General features: G+C 41.8%; 1 non-coding gene across 1 annotated transcript; it reads left to right on the forward strand.

Annotated features, from left to right (window-relative positions):
• The first annotated feature begins 13,128 nt into the window (after window positions 1-13,128).
• LOC135269229 (U6 spliceosomal RNA) lies at window positions 13,129-13,235 on the forward strand. The gene has a single exon (XR_010337555.1). It is a non-coding gene; the product is annotated as a U6 spliceosomal RNA (small nuclear RNA).
• The last annotated feature ends 3,114 nt before the right edge of the window (window positions 13,236-16,349 follow it).

Here is a 16,349-nt window from a genome sequence, read left to right on the forward strand (position 1 = left end):
AATAGGGCCAGGCGCGGTGGCTCACACCTGTAATCCCAGCACTTTGGGAGGCTGAGTCGGGTGGATCACTTGAGGTCAAGAGGTCCAGACCAGCCTGCTTAACATGGTAAAACCCTGTCTGTACTAAAAATACAAAAGTTAGTAGGGCGTGGTGGCACATGCCTGTAATCCCAGCTACTCAGAAGGCTGAGGTAGGAGAACCTCTTGAACCTGGGAGGTACAGGTTGCAGTGAGCTGAGATTGCGCCTCTGTACTCCAGAGCAACACTCCATCTCAAAACAAAGCAAAAAAACTGATGGAGTTCAAGAGACGACATCTCATCCCAAAATATGAGTGTAGACTACTAGATTATGCCACTGCATATTACGCCTGTTGGGCATAAGGATTATTTTGAGAAACAAGAGACAAAGGAGAAACTCTGAAGGCAAGAGTAGAAGCTGGCCGGGCACGGCGACTCAGGCCTGTAATCGCAGCACTTTGGGAGGCTGAGATCACCTGAGGTCAGGAGTTAGAGACCAGCCTGGTTAACATGGTGAAGCCCCATCTCTACCAAAAATACAAAAATTAGCCGGGCGTGGTGGCGGGCGCCTCTAATTCTAGCTACTCAGGAGGCTGAGGCAGGATAATTGCTTGAACCTAGGAGGCGGAGGTTGTAGTGAGCGGAGATCGCACCATTGCACTGGTTGCCTGGGCAACAAGAGCAAAACTCAAAAAAAAAAAAAGTTACCCCTCCTTTTTTTAGCCCCAAACCTTAGAAGACAGAAGTTACCCTTTTGTAGGAGAAATTTACATGCATATAAGAAATCTCCATTTGTAAGGGTTCTCCCACTCTGCTTCAGAATAAGAATGGTGACTCTAAATTACTGGAGACTCTTATCAATGGAGAAGGCATGGACTTAAATCTGCACTTTTTTTTTTTTTTTGCTTTTTCATGAGTTTATTTGTTTTGTAGTATATAGATGTAGCCAGGGGTGTTTAGTATAGCATAAATTTTCCCTTGGCTACTTAGGACGTAATCAACAACTATGTGATTGCCCATAACCTTCCTGGCTAATGAGTTTAAACTAGTTTGTCTTTCAGAGTGAAGTTGTGTTTGTTATGACTTTTGTTAGGGTATGAGGCAAGTTTTGAACCATGTTTGCCAGTGGGATTATCTTTAATGTGGGAATTGCAATTTACATAGTATCCGTGAAAAGGGAGTCAGTTATGTCTTTTGGGAGTTTGTTTGTTTAATTGTAAATAAGCTTTTGTGTTCTGCATTTTGGAGGTTTCTGGGTAGAATTTTTCCAGCGAAACCTAATCCACTAGGGGGATGATACTTTTAAAGATCTGAAAGTGTCTCACTATTATCCTAAATACACAAGATAAATTAGGATATAGCAGACCAATGTAAGCCCAATATCCATATAAAGTGTAGCACCCTAATTAGGAGCTACACTGTTTTGAAAGTATAAATATCATGTATGACAATAGGAGTAAGCCAGTTTTGTGTCCTTTGAGGTGGACTGATTTTTGAGTGAGGTTAAATAGCTCAGCAAAGCAGGATGACATGGCTCTGGAGAATAAACTGAATATTGTGGTCAGGACGGGGTAAATAATATTGTCTACTTCTGATTGGCTAGGTCTCGCTGATAGTATTAAAATAACCTTAGCAGAGATATTCTCATAATGTGAGGTCAGAGTCTGTTAATACAAGGCTGAAGGTCAGGATTAATGATATTGTTATATGTAAATTTTCAGTGATGCAAAAGAAGTAGCACTTGAATGTAAATTTCCTCACCAAGGTAATTTACTTCTATAGAAGGGTGCCACTCATAGATGGAACAATGGCTAGTGCACACCTGGACAAGGAGAGGGAAGGGGTACTTACTCTTGATGGAGGCTAGCCCCTACTGCTGTCATTCCCCTATTGTCTAGCATTAGACAGCACAGTCTAGGCTAATTCCGATTGGCTATTTTATTTTATTTTTATTTATCTATTGTTTTTGAGATGAAGTCTTGCTGTTGTCCCCAGGCTGGAGTGCAATGGCATGATCTCGGCTCACTACAACCTCCTGGGTTCAAGTGATTTTCCTGCCCCAGCCTCCCTAGTAGCTGAGATTACAGGTGCCTGCCACCATGTCCAACTAATTTTTGTATTTTTAGTAGAGATGGGGTTGGCCAGGCTGGTCTCGAACTCCTGACCTCAGGTGATCCGCCTGCCTAGGCCTCCCAAAGTGCTGAAATTACAGGCATGAGCCACTGCGCTCGGCCCTGATTGGCTATTTTAAAGAGAGCAGGGCCGGGCGCGGTGGCTCAAGCCTGTAATCCCAGCACTTTGGGAGGCCGAGGCGGGTGGATCACGAGGTCGAGAGATCGAGACCATCCTGGTCAACATTGTGAAACCCCGTCTCTATTAATACAAAAAAATTAGCTGGGCACGGTGGCGCGTGCCTGTAATCCCAGCTACTCAGGAGGCTGAGGCAGGAGAATTGCCTGAACCCAGGAGGCGGAGGTTGCGGTGAGCCGAGATCGCGCCATTGCACTCCAGCCTGGGTAACAAGAGCGAGACTCCGTCTCAAAAAAAAAAAAAAAAAAAGAGAGAGCAGAGGTACGAACCGGAGTGGCAGGGTAGGTAGTTTGGTGGGAAGGACGGTTACAGGGACAGGTCAGAGCAGGTAACCAGGGGTCAAAGCAGGTGACCGGAGCAGGTGACCGGAGCGGATGACTGGGATGAGTCAGGACGGAGAAGGGGACCAGGGAAACAGATGTGAACTACTGATTAGAACTGGTGGAAAAGGTTGTTCACTGAAACTACAAGGAAGTTAAACTTTAAAATGGAGGACAAAGAACTGAGCATACTGACATACCGATTCTTTGAAGAGAAACTTGGAGTTCATTATATCTAACAATATGAGGGAAGTTTAAATGCCAGAAGGGGCCTATAAAAAGGAATCTGCCTTCTTAAGTGTTTAAAGGATTGCTAGTAAATTATTATCAGCAGGATGTGGTGGAAGATGTTAGATACAACAATCAATTCAATTCGCAGCGGTATCTAGGGCCTGTGAACAACGTGAGGTGATAGAAGACAGCCATGAGGATTCAAAATAATAGGATGAAGATAAGTGGGGCTAATATTAATATTCTAGAGGGTATCATAGTGTAATAATAGATAATAGTAGTAGAAGAACAAAGGATAGAAAAGAATGTTGAAGAATCAGAAAATTAATCTTGTTCTGCTGTCTTAGGTGGAACTTCTGAAGTCAGCAGCTAGTTTTCTTTCTTTTTTTTTTTTTTAATAGAGGTGGGGTTTCACGGTGTTAGCCAGGATGGTCTTGATCTCCTGACCTCATGATCCGCCCACTTCGGCCTCCCAAAATGCTGGGATTACAGGTGTGAGCCACAAAAGCCATCTACTTCTGCAGTCAGTGTTAAGATTCCTAAGAATCCTCAGTTTAAGGTCTTCGAAAGAAATGGATGTCCATTAGTGTAGGAAAAGGTGATGTGTATCTTTTAAGTTAAAGGTTTTGTATACTCTTAAAAATCTAAACATCAACACCTTGGAGTTTTACTGATATAACAACTTGTTAACAGCCTTTTTTTTTTTTTTTTTTTTGAGATGGAGTTTTGCCCTTTTGCCCAGGCTGGAGTGCAGTGGCACAATCTCAGCTCACTGCAACCTCTGCCCCCCAGGTTCAAGTGATTCTCCTGTCTCAGCCTCCTGAGTAGCTGGGATTACAGGTGCACGCCACCACGCCCAGCTAATTTTTGTAGGTTTTTTTTTTTTTTTTTTGAGATGGAGTCTCACACTGTCCTTCGGGCTGGAGTGCAGTGGCACAATCTCGGCTCACTGCAACCTCTGCCTCCAGGTTCAAGCGATTCTCCTGTCTCAGCCTTCCAAGCAGCTGGGATTACAGGTGCCTGCCACCACGTCCAGCTAATATTTTGTATTTTTTTTAGTAGAGATGGGGTTTCACTATGTTGACCAGGATGGTCTCAAACTCCTGATCAGCCTGCCTCGGCCTCCCAACGTGCTGGGATTACAGGCGCGAGCCACCACATCCAGCCAATTTTTATAGTTTTAAGAGAGACAGGGTTTCATCACGTTGGCCAGGCTGGTCTAAAACTCCTGACCTCAGGTGATCCAACCACCTCAGCCTCCCAAAGTGCAAGTATTACAGGCATGAGCCACCATGCCCGGCCAAGAAGGCATGTTTTTTTTAACCAAAGTTCAGGGAAGTTGTATTTCTGTTGCCTATTTCAGAAGACCAGATCTTCAGGTTGCAGATCTTGCAGAGGATGTTTAGGTACATACTTTGAAAATGCACTTTGTTTGTCATAATGCTGGAGGTATTATATGAGTCTCTTGGAATATTCAGTCACATTAGCCTGTAATTCAGTAGTATCTGGGATTAGAAATGAAATTCCCAAATGCATGAGGCAGGCTTTTATTAACTTAGAAGGTGATAACCTGTGGATCTTTGAGAGCTTTGATCTCATAGTCATGAAGGCTAATAACAGTTCTTTGGGCCTGGGAAGTCCAAGGATTTTTTTTTTTTTTTGAGATGGAGTCTCACACTGTCACCCAGGCTGTAGTGCAGTGGTCTCAGCTCACTGCAATCTCTGCCTCCTGGGTTCAAGCAATTCTCCTGCTTCAGCCTCCCGAGTAGCTGGGACTACAGGTGTGTGCCACCACACTCAGCTAATTTTTCTGTATTTTTAGTAGAGATGGGGTTTCAGCATGTTGGCCAGGATGGTCTCAATCTCTTGACCTAGTGATCCGCCCGCCTTGGCCTCACAAAGTGCTGGGATTACAGGCATGAGCCACCAAGCCCGGCCGGATTTTTGAAAGCTTTGATAATTATGATTAGATAATTCTATTAATTGTCTTTATTTTTTATGAATTTGAGTATGGCAAGGATAGAGGAATTTCTGAGTAAAATGTAGTATGTTAAGGAATTTAAAAATAATGATACCAGGCTGGGCGCAGTGGCTTATGCCTGTAATCCTAGCACTTTGGGAGGCCGAGGTGGGTGGATTGCCTGAGCTCAGGAGTTCGACACCCCGTCTTTTAAAAAAAATAAATAAATAAAAAATAATGATACCAACAAAATGTGCGTCCCTGTTACTAGGGCGATACCTCGAGATTTCCCACATCAGGAGCACAAAAGCAAGCAATTGAAAAAAATCACTACATTCAGCTCTATAGCAAGGAGAGGCCTCAACCAACTCTAAGGATAGACCATGATAACCAGAACACACTCACATCCCATTTGGAGAGGTTTAAAAAGGGCCTGAAGGCTGTAGTTCCTGCCAATTTCCTACCCTAATAGTTTTGCAGGACTATGCAACTGTAGGTAGGACATTTCCTTGGAAACATCTTCGACGATATCTCTCAAGATTCCCCCACCATTGCTGGTTCAGTACGGTAGCCAGTCTGTCTCTGCTATTACGAGTGAAATGATGAAGGATTTTGGCTGAAATATTTTTATTATGGTTATCTTCTTGGATAATGGCAAAACATCTCCAAGTTTTCAAATTTACCATTTCAGTTTTAAGGGTTCTTAGAGAGGTCAGAAAATCTCTTTGTTTCTAAACCATTGTGATGTTATGAATTACCCTAAAATCATAAGTTTGCTATAAATATAAAATTTTTATTTTACATTTTGTCAGTTGATAAGTCTAGGCCAAGGCAATCAATTTAGCTATCTGTTTTGCAAATTATTAGTTGTTTTTTAGAGACAAGTCTATCTTTGTCACCCAGACTGCAGTGCAGTGGCAAAATCATGGCTCACTGCAGCCTCAAACTCCTAGACTCATGTGATCCTCTTGCCTTGGCCTCCCAAGTAGCTGGGACCACAGATGCTTGCCAACATGTCTGGCTTATAATTCTTTTATGCAATGGTCCCTCAGGTGTGGCCACTAGAGGAGATGCCAGAGAGGCTCAGGAATAAAACAGTGTATTTACTCACAGGCTGTACAGACAGGAGGCCAGGAACACCATGCAGAGCCACATGGGAAAGACACCAGGGTGGTCTGGAGGCAGAAGACAGGAGCAAGGGGAAGATTTAGGCCATGACCTTTACTGGGACTTCTATAGAATAGGCAATGCAGGGCAGGGTGAACAGTTTATGACTGGCTAGTTTGAATAACTTCCTTGGGCTTTGGGCTACATAAGGGTGGTCTTTAGTTGCTTGATACCTGGCCCTAGTGTCAGAGGTATCCTAACCCAAGTGACTCCATCTTGAATAAAAGCCAAATAAAGCCAAACCTGCTGGGGTGCTGGGTTATATTACCAGGGGATTGGGAACTCTTGGTCTCAAGATGTTTATGGTTGAGGGGACAAGTTAATGATGCTAAATACAAAAAACCCAGAACTTTAGGAAATGTCCTGATGTCCTGATATCTTAAGAACAAAACGCACTCTTAGTTTAAGAATGCATTTCAGCCAGGCGCAGTGGCTCACGCCTGTAATCCCAGCACTTTGGGAGGCCGAGGTGGGTGGATCACGAGGTCAACAGATCAAGACCATCCTGGTCAACATGGTGAAACCCCGTCTCTACTAAAAATACAAAAAACTAGCTGGGCATGTTATTTATTCATTTATTTTTTTGATGGAGTCTCACTCTGTTGCTCAGGCTGGAGTGTAATGGCGTGATCTCGGCTCACTGCAATCTCCGCCTCTCGGGTTCAAGCAATTCTCCTGCCTTAGCTTCCGTGCCTGCCACCATGCCCAGCTTATTTTTGTATTTTTAGTAGAGACAGGGTTTTGCCATGTTGGCCAGGCTGGTCTTGAACTCCTGACCTCAAGTGATCCACCTGTCTCAGCCTCCCAAAGAGCTGGGATTACAGGAGTGAGCCACAACGCCCAGCCGATTTCACTTTAAAGACAATAGTATACCCATGAATTCTTGCTGAAATCAATAGTTACACAAGAGAATAACAATACTAGGCTAGGTGCAGTGGCTCATGCCTGTAATCCCAGCACTTTGGGAGGCCAAGGCAGGTGGATCATGAGGTCAGGAGTTCAAGACCAGCCTGGCCAACATGGTGAAACCCCGTCTTTACTAAAAATACAAAAACATTAGTCAGGCGTGGTGGCAGGCACCTGTAATCCCAGCTACTTGGGAAGCCGAGGCAGGAGAATCGCTTGAATCTGGGAGGTGGAGGTTGCAGTGAGCTGAGATTGCGCCACTGCACTCCAGACTGGGCAAGAGAGCAAGAATCTGACTCAAAAAAAAAAAAAAAAAAAGAAAAAAGAAAAAGAAAACGAAAGAGAATAATAATACTAGTATCCTGTCACAAGCTGATCACAAGCCTTTTATAATAAAGCACGTAAGATCATTAGTCTTAGCTCTATCATCCTATATCAGGAAGCATTGTATTTGATGTGGGTTTGTTCCTCCTCTTGCTTTCTAAGGATACTCTACTCTGTAATAGAATAGTCTGTAATAAACTATCTTAACTTCACCATGCTCTCCAACTTGCCCTGAATTTTTTCTTACGTGAGATCCAAGAACCAGCTCCTTGGGATCTGGGGCAAGACGCTTTTTCCATTAACAGTAGGATGATTAAGAAGAGGAATGTGGCCTCCTGGGGTATCTGGGCCAAACAGAGGAGGTAGGGCTCTGGATTGGTTATTGTGCATAAGAAAGATGCTCCTGGCTGGGCCTTTGTTATTTTTAAGACTTGGCTAGCCCCAGGAGGGGCAGTCTCCCCCTGGCCAGAAAGATTTTTTTAAATGTGAAAACATCATAATATGCAGAAAATTTAAAAATATTTACAATACACAATGTGAACTGATTTAGTTTCTATGAGAAGCTTATATTTTAAGGACAAACTTAAGTCTGTGATAGGTTATCCTGTTTAGCAATTTTTAGTTTTACTTTTTATGTTTGAACCATTAATGAATACAGTTAAATCAGGGTTCTTTAAGAAAGTCTCTAGATGAAGCTTCTCCAACCCGTGGCCCTTGGGCTGCGTGCAGCCTGGAATGGCTTTGAATGCAGACCAATAGAAATTTGTACACTTTCTTAAAATGTTATGAGATTTTTTTTCACTGTTTTTTAAAGCTCATCAGCTATCGTTAGTGTTTGTTAGTGCATTTTATGTGTGGGCAAGACAATTCTTAATTCTTCCAAGGTGGCCCAAGAAATCCAAAAGATTGGACACCCCTGATCTAGATCTGCCCAGGGCTCAGATACTCAGATAATCTCCTAAAAGAGGTAAGTAAGCATGGAGTTTTACTTTTTCAGGTAAAGGAAAGAATATTTAATTATCATATTATTATTATTATTATTTTGAGATGGGGTCTGCCTCTGTCGCCCAGGCTGGAGTGCAGTGGTGCGATCTCAGCTCACTACAACCTCCACCTCCCGGGCTCAAGTGATTCTCATGTTTCAGCCTCCCAAGTAGCTGGGCCCTCAGGTCCATGCCACCTTGCCTGGCTAAGTTTTTTGCATTTTTCGTAGAGATAGAGTTTTGCCATGTTGCCCAGGCCGGTCTTGAACTCCTGAGTCCAGTTCAGGACTTAGGAGTTCGCCATAGCCTCCCAAAGTGCTGGGATTACAGGGCTGAGCCACTGTGCCTGGCCATATTTTCTTTATGTATGATTAACTTAGGAAGTTAAACTCTTTAGATTTGTAAAGTTTATTATTATCATCACCATTATTACTAAGTTTAGCAGAGAAAAGCTCTCATAACACTTTTTACTTAATAGGTGGAGAAATTTACTCTTAGTTTCTTTTCTAAGATTGAGTAATACATCTTTGTGTTACTTAGTCAGAGCTGCTATAACAAAGTGTCATAGAGTGGTGGCTTATAAACAACAGAAATTTATTTCTCAGAGTCCTAGAAGCTGAAAGTCTGAGATCAGGGTATTGGCTTGGTTGGAAGACAGGGTGTTGCTCGGGCTGGAGTGCAGTGTCAGGATCATGGCTCACTGCAGCCTCTATCTCCCAAGCCCAAGCAAGTCTCCCACCTCAGCCTCTCAAGTAGCTGGGACTACGGGTGTGTGCTACCACGTCCGGCTAATTTTTTTTTTTTTGTAAAGACAGGGTCTCCCTATGTTGCCAGGGCTGGTATCCAACTCTTGCACTCAAGAGATCCTCCTGCCTCGACTTCCCAAAGTGCTGGGAGTATATGCATGAGCCACTGTAACCAGCAGGTATGGTTGGTTGTTGTTAGGGCTCTCTTCCAGGTTGCTGCTGACTTCTTGTGTCACATGGCAGAAAGAGGGAGAGCGTGCTCTCTGGGAGTCCCTTTGATAAGTACACTAATCTCATTCATGAGGTCTCCACAATCATGGCCTTACTGCCTTCCAATGGCCACACCTCCTAATACCATCATGTTGGGGGTTCAGATTTCAACATACGAATTTTGGGGAGACATAAGCATTCAGTTTATTGTTATTACCTGATGAACATTTTAGGAATCCAAAACATGGTTTAGGTATAAAAGACATCTTAATAGATTTATAATTTTGAATTTAGATCCTGAATTCAGGAAAGGCAAAATCGAGAATCAGTATTAAAGGAGAAAAGGTATGTCATAAATATCTAAAAACAAGAAATATTTACAGTCAATGATATAAAACCATACTAGATTATAGTAAGGCTAAAGCTGTAATTCACTCCCCACCCCATAATAAAAGCAAAAGCAGTAGCAATCCCTCATATCAGCCAGAAGAGGGGGATATTTGTTAATTTCTGTGGCTTGGACGTCTTTTGTCTGTGTTCAGACATGATTATGCAGTGGTCCTGCTTTTTGTCTCACTTCATTACCATCACAGAGGGACCTTGCCGGATGTTGGTGCTCTGAAATTATTTATGCTCACAAGAAAACAACAAAGTCTAGCTGTGAGTGCCAGGCAGCTCCTACATGTCCGGGGTTATTTTTCCCTTTCTCATCACTGTGATAGAAAAAATTGGTGATGCTGTTTTGGTGATATGTGTTACGTACATTTTAAGTATAAGCTGTCAAGCCTTACCAGGAGCCCCTTTTGTGAAATCTAATGAACATATCATGGTTTGTTTTTTTGGGAGGCGGGGTGGGGTGAATATGTGCTGTGCTGCCGAAGTGTGAGCACTAACGTATCATGGTGTTGAAATAGGATTTTAAACCAGAGAGCAAACCCGGGTCAAATCTGGACAATAAGAAAAAACCTACAGAATTTTGTTTTAACGTCTCTGGGCCTTATTAATTGCAGTCAAACTTGTAATAAACTGAAGTTAAAGCATCGCTTTCACTTTGAGGACTTTGCTGACCACCATCTACCCACCCATGCAATATCTACCACTATCAAAGTGTACCCTTTCTGACTTTGTGCTCCCACCTGCCATCAGCTTCCATCGAAACACTTTACTTCATGGTGTTTGTGCCCCTGTAGAGTCCTGCACTACTCTAAAGCTCAAAGAAAAGAACATGTTTCTTTCATCTTATTCAGGTCTTAAACAAAAGCCTGGAGCAAGTAAGTGCTCAATATTATTTAACTATTAATAAAACATGTTTTAACAGAAGACTTGACAGAAAATATGACTTTGAAAACTTCATCCACATGAAGTATGCTCCTTTTCTTTTTGGTCAGACAGGGTCTTGCTCTATCACTCAGGCTGGACTGCAGTGGCATGATCATAGGTCAGTGCAGTCTGAAACTCCTAGGCTCAAGTGATCCTCCCTCCTCAGCCTCTCAAGTAGCTGGGACTACAGTTCTGCTCCACCATGCCTGACTAATTTAAAATTATTTTTTAGACATGGGGTCTCACCAAGTTGTCCAGGTTGGTCTTGAACTCCTGGACTCAAGTAATCCTCCCACCTCGGCCTGCCGAAGTCCTGGGATCATAGGTGTGAGCCACCATGCCCAGTCTACATGAAGAATGTTGAACAAAGTGACGAGAGGAAGAAGACTGAAGTTATAAGGTCTTCACTTAGGGTTATTTTGCAAAAATAATGCAATCTGATAAATTCTTCATGAGTCACTGCAAGCCTCTATACCTGGTGTTTAATGGTTTATTATAAAAATTTTTTACAAATGCTATTTGTTTCCCAGTAAGAGGTTGTCATTTTCACCTCAATAGTGCTTTTTGTGTACCTTTCCATGCAGTGTTCCCAGGAAGATATAAACAGGTATATAAAGAGCAGAGGACCGATTTCCATTAAATAAGCAATGATTGCTTTTATCTTATTATGAACATGATGCATGTATGTGCAAATATATATGTATTTGTTTTCGTTTTTGAGACAGAGTCTCACTTTGTTGCCCAGGTTGGAGTGCAGTGGCACAATCACGCTCACTGTAGCCTCAAACTCCTAGGCTCAAGCGATCCTCCTGCTTCAGTCTCCTGAGTAGCTGGGACCACAGGTGTGTACCACCACACCCAGCTAATTTTTAAAGTTTTTGTAGAGATGAGGTCTTGCTTTGTTGTTCAGGCTGGTCTTGAACTCCTGGGCCCAAGGGATCCCCCAATCTCGGCCTCCTAAATTGCTGGGATTACACGTATGAGCCACTGTGCCTGGCCCATATATTAATAAAATAATAAAATATATGATGAAAAATGATCTCTAAATCTATCACCTGGAGGTAACCACTAGCAATATGTTGGTTTATCTTCTTCCTGGCCTTTTTGTACTATGAATGTGTATCCATGTACACACATAACCTAAGGATCAACATTGAGACCTCAGGAAGAAAGAAAAGTAGAAGGGTTATGATAGAGGTAAATATAATAAACTAAGCTTCATGCTTTTTAAAAGTACTATTTGAGGGCTGAAGCCATATTTATATCATCTAACACGGTGCTCAATGTGTGTAGAGAAATCACTTAAAACATTTATATTTATTTAACAGGTAGAGAGAGTCAAGTGATCTAAATGAAAGTAAGGTATCTATACCTCACTTGAAGTGCTAAAATGTTGCTTAGAAATCAACTGTGATATGATACATATGTATATACCAACACCTAAAGCAAGTCTTTAAAAAATAAGGTGGCATGTGCCTGTAGTCCCAGCTACTTGAGAGGCTGAGGTAGAGGATCGCTTGAGCTTGGGAGGAGGTTGAGGCTGCAGTGAGCTATGATAGTGTGACTGCTCTCCAGCCTGGGTGAGAGAGCAAGACTGTCTCAAAAAATAAAAATTAAAAGAGAGATATATTCAAGATCACTATTGATGTATCAAAATGGAATTTTAAAAAACGTTCAATAGCTCACCAAAAGGTAAGAGGCAGGCAATAGAAGGACAAAAGGTGGAATGAGCAAACATAAACTAAATAATAAAATGGCACATTTATTCCTTATCAATATTTCCTTTCAATGTAAATAATGTCTAACTATTAATAATTAAGGCCAGGTGCAGTGGCCCACAGCCGAGTGCGGTGGCTTACAACCAGGCGCAGTGGCTCACGCCTGTAATCCCAGCACTTTGGGAGGCTGAGATGGGTGGATTGCCTGAGGTCAGGAGTTCGAGACCAGCCTGTCCAATGTGGCAAAACCCTGTCTCTACTAAAAATACAAAAATTAGCCGGGCATGGTGGCGGGCTCCTGTAATCCCAGCTACCTGGTAGGCTGAGCCACGAGAATCGCTTGAACTGGGAGGCACAGGTGGCAGTGAGTCTAGATCAAGCCACTGCACTCCAGCCTGGGTGACAGAGTGAGACTGCATCTCAAAAAAAAAAAAAAAAAAAAAAGGAATGGCCTGGCATAGTGGTTCATACCTGTAATCCCAGCACTTTGGGAGGCCAAGGTGGATGGATCACCTGAAGTCAGGAGTTCGAGACCAGTCTGGCCAACATGGTGAAACTTTGCCTCTACTAAAAATACAAAATTAGCCAGGCATGGTGGCAGGCACCTGTAATCTGAGCTACTCAGGAGGCTAAGGCAGGAGAATCTCCTCAACCCAGGAGAGGGAGGTCGCAGGGAGCCGAGCTCACACCACTGCTCTCCAGCCTGGGCGACAAGAGTAAAACTCCATCTCAAAAAAAACCACAAAACAACAACTAAACAAAACAAGTAATTAATTAAAACACACATAGAACTGGCAAAAAACAGATGACCCAACTATATGCAATCTCCACGAAACTCACTTCAAGCAAAATGACATATGCAGGCTAAAAATAAAAGAAGAGAAAATGACAATTATGTAAACATTAAAAAACAGGTGCTTGCTTTGGCAGCACATATACTAAAATTGGAACGATACAGAGAAGATCAGCATGGCCCCTGTGCAAGGATGACATGCAAATTCATGAAGCGTTCCATATCTTCTTCCGTTTTCTATGTCCTAAACTAGGGAAACTGAGGCTCCTGTAAGTGAAGTCACTGAACCCGTTAAGGAATATTCCTAATTCCAACCCCATTCCCACCTCCTCCTCTAAAAAGAAAAAAGAAAAAAAAGGGAATGGCTAGGCTATATTAATAACACATAAAGTAGACTACAGAGCAAAGAAAATTACTAGGGACTAGGAGTGACATTATGTAATCAGAAAAGGATCTATTAACCAAAAAGACATGGTGACCCTAAATGTATAAGCACCAAACAACACAGGCTCAAAATACATAAAAACTGATCAGGCTGATGCAGGGCGTGGTGACTCATGCCTATAATCCCAGCATCTTTGGGTGGCTGAGGCAGGGAGCTTGAGACCAACCTGTAATCCCAGCTACTCAGGAGGCTGAGGCAGGAGAATTGCTTGAACTCGGGAGACGGAGGTTGCAGTGAGCCAAGATAGTGACATTGCACTTCAGCCTCAGGGAAACAGCAAGATTGTGTCTCAACAAACAAACAAAAAACTGATCTGGCTAAAAGGAGAAATAGATAATTCTGTATGGGTAGTTTCTTGAGGTTAGTAGCTTTTTATGGTTGTCTTGGGCAGATGCTATAAGCAAAAAGAGCAAAGCACATTCAAAGAAAGTAGAAAAATAGAAATCATAAAGATAAAACCATACATCAATAAAATAGAAAACCAAAAAAAAAAAAGAAACAAAAAGCTAGTTCTTAAAAAAACAGCAATGAATTTGATAAACTTCTAGCAAGACTGACAAAGATTAAAAAGAGAGAAGACATAAATCGCCACTATGACAAATCAAACTGAAAATATCATTACATACCTTGCAGCTATTAAAAAGATAAGGAAATAGCACAAAAACTTTATGTTCACAAATTCAACAACATGGAAGAAGTGAACAAATTCCTCTAAATTCAGAAACCACCCAAAACGCAATCAAGATGAAATAGATACTCTGAATAGCCCCGTAACCATTAAAGAAACTGAATGTATAGTTAGGAGATCCTCCCCCAAGTATCTCCAGGCTTGAACAGTTTTATTGTAGACTTCCACCAAATATTTAAATAAAAATTAACATCAATTCTGAGCTTAGATGCAAAAATCCTCAATAAAATATTAGCAAATAAAATTCAACAATGTATAAGAAGAATTATATACTGTGACCAAGTGGGATTTATTCAGGTATGCACGGTTTGTTCAACCTTTGAAACCTAATCAATGTAATCCACCATATAAAAAGGATAAAGAAGAAAATCTTATGATGATATAAATTGACACAGAAAAAGCATTTGATAAAATCTACCCACCCATTCATGATAAAAATTAAAAAATCAATCTCTCAGCATATTAGGATGGGGGAAATATCATCGTTATTTTTTTTAAGAGATGGAGTCTCGTAGCCCAGCTTAGGGTACAGTGGTTCAATCATAGCTCACAGCAGCCTTGATCAACTGGGCTAAGTGATCCTCCTGCCTCAGCTTCCCAAGCATCTGGGACCACAGCCATGCACCACTATGCTCAGCTAATTTTTATTTTTTTTCAAAATGGAGTTTCACTCTTTTGCCCAGGCTGGAGTGCAATGGCATGATCTCAGCTCACTTCAACCTCCGCCCCCTGGGTTCAAGTGAGTCTTCTCCCTAAGCCTCCCGAGTAGCTGCGATTACAGGCGTGCGCCACCAAGCCCAGCTAATTTTTATATTTTTAGTAGACACGGGGTTTCACCATGTTGGTCAGGCTGGTCTCGAACTCCTGACCTCAAGCAATTCTCCCACTTCAGCCTCCCAAAGTGCTGAGGTTACAGGTGTGTGGGGAAGAGATGAGTATTCACTATGTTGCCCAGGCTGTTCTTGAGCTCAGGCAATCTATCCACCTCAGCCTCCCAAATTGCTTGGATTATATTTATGAGCCACCTCACCTGGCAGAATTCTAAATGTATTGCTAATTTTGGTTCATGTTGCTATTTGTTGTAATTAGTTTTTGGAGGAAAAAAACCGTTTCTCGGGCCCACTGCTTTATATGAACACTTAACTATCTAATGGTATACTCCTACAGGCTGTGGGCCCTGTATGGTGAACCACCCAAGAAATCAGCTCCTTTTTGGAAGAAAGGACCATATGGAATATATCTTTCCTATCTTGTTAGGGCTTATAGAGAAGAACCTTTGTACTTTGACAGAGACGAACATGCATAAGTATGGCAGATTCAAGGCATAAGATGTAATTGTCCTTACTTCATCAGTTACCCTAGTATATGTTTGCAGATTTGTCTTTTTCTACTCATAAATTCTATTTTTATATTAAAAGAATCTATAATCTGAGACTGAACTTACTTTTTTAGTCATCTATATTTTGATTCTTTTTTTATTTTATATATATATGCAAAAGTAGAGTTGTTAAATGTATCCTTTTTTAATTTTATGTCTTTGGGATTGGGGTGATATTTAAAAAGGTCTTTCCATCTCTCAGATTATAAATGCAAAATATTATATAGTATCACTATGTAACCAAATCCTCAACAGACTGTACTTTATATTACTCATTCAAACAAAGGCTTAAAAGGGCACTGTAAACCACTGATTGTTAACAAGGGATGATTTTGTCACCCAGGAGCATTTGGCTATGCCTGGAAACAATTTTGGTCAACGCGACTGGGGATGTGCTACTGACATCTAGTGGGTAGAAGCCAGTAATACTGCTAAACCTCCTACAATGCACAGGGTAGCCCCTTCCCCTACCTCAACAAAGAATGATCCAGCCAAAAATGTCAATATGGATGAGGTTGAGAAGATCTGCCACGAACCATTTCTCCTCTGTGACTGTTCAGATCCCCACTGTTTCAGGATCTGTATATCATAGAACATTGAAAAGAGAGTTGGGAAAGAAAGAAAAAAGCAGGAACTGGATAAAGAAATTTTGGTAAATTGGAGAAAATTCTTTTATTTGTACTGTCCTTAATTCAGTACCTCTAATTCAGCTCCCAAAACTCAAATTTACCCAAACACCATTTTAGAGAATACATCAGAAAAACGAAAAGAAAAAGTCCTGACAAACACTGGCATACTTCCTAAGGGACCAAAGCATGAAGAAGAGACTAG

Source organism: Aotus nancymaae, unplaced genomic scaffold (genome assembly GCF_030222135.1).
Source record: "Aotus nancymaae isolate 86718 unplaced genomic scaffold, 86718_ANA_hifiasm-v0.15.2.pri h1tg000004l, whole genome shotgun sequence".
Lineage (NCBI taxonomy): Eukaryota > Metazoa > Chordata > Mammalia > Primates > Aotidae > Aotus > Aotus nancymaae.